Genomic DNA, 704 nt, shown 5'->3' on the forward strand with positions numbered 1-704 from the left:
TCCAGCACAGAAGGCTGCAACGCGCACCCTCCCCGCGCCGCCGCCGCCGCCGCCGCCGCCACTCCCGGGACACGCCCCCTCCGCCTCCCGCGCGCGCCCGCGGGACACGCCCCCTCCACCGCCCCCGCGCGTGGCCGCCTGGCGCGCCCCGCCCCTGGACGAAGGAGGTTGCTCTGGGCCCCGGCTGTGCTGGGGGCGCGCCAAGAGGTGGAGGTCCGTAATCTCCCCAGACCCCCAACTCTGACCCTTAGGTCTAAAGAGAAGAGCGCTCTGCTCCCATTCTTGACTTCCTTCATAAACTAACAACAGAAAAGTTATCCCCCAGCCCTGGAGTGCATGCACGAGAAAGGCGCTGTTAAAAGAAAAATCTACACTTTGACCATTCTCTTTAGAAGGACTGTCACCCGCCCTTGCAAGTCTAAAGCGCTCAAAAATACCTTTCAGAATCTCTTCAAGTCTCCATCCATAGCCACCCTTAACCAATTAAGCTTTGTTTTAAGCTTCTTTAGAAAAAAACAAAAAAACTATATATATATATATATGAACTGATTGAGGTTTTTTTCTTACTGTTTAAAATTTGGAAGGCATATATATGTATATATGTAAGAAAAAAAACCTCAATCAGTGAGTTGTAAGAAGAAAATGTTTCGGGAAGATCGTGGACCCAAAATTCACGAATGAGGACAGAGGGGACAAGTCCCTAG

The sequence above is a fragment of the Lagenorhynchus albirostris genome, chromosome 4 (assembly GCF_949774975.1).
Source record: "Lagenorhynchus albirostris chromosome 4, mLagAlb1.1, whole genome shotgun sequence".
Lineage (NCBI taxonomy): Eukaryota > Metazoa > Chordata > Mammalia > Artiodactyla > Delphinidae > Lagenorhynchus > Lagenorhynchus albirostris.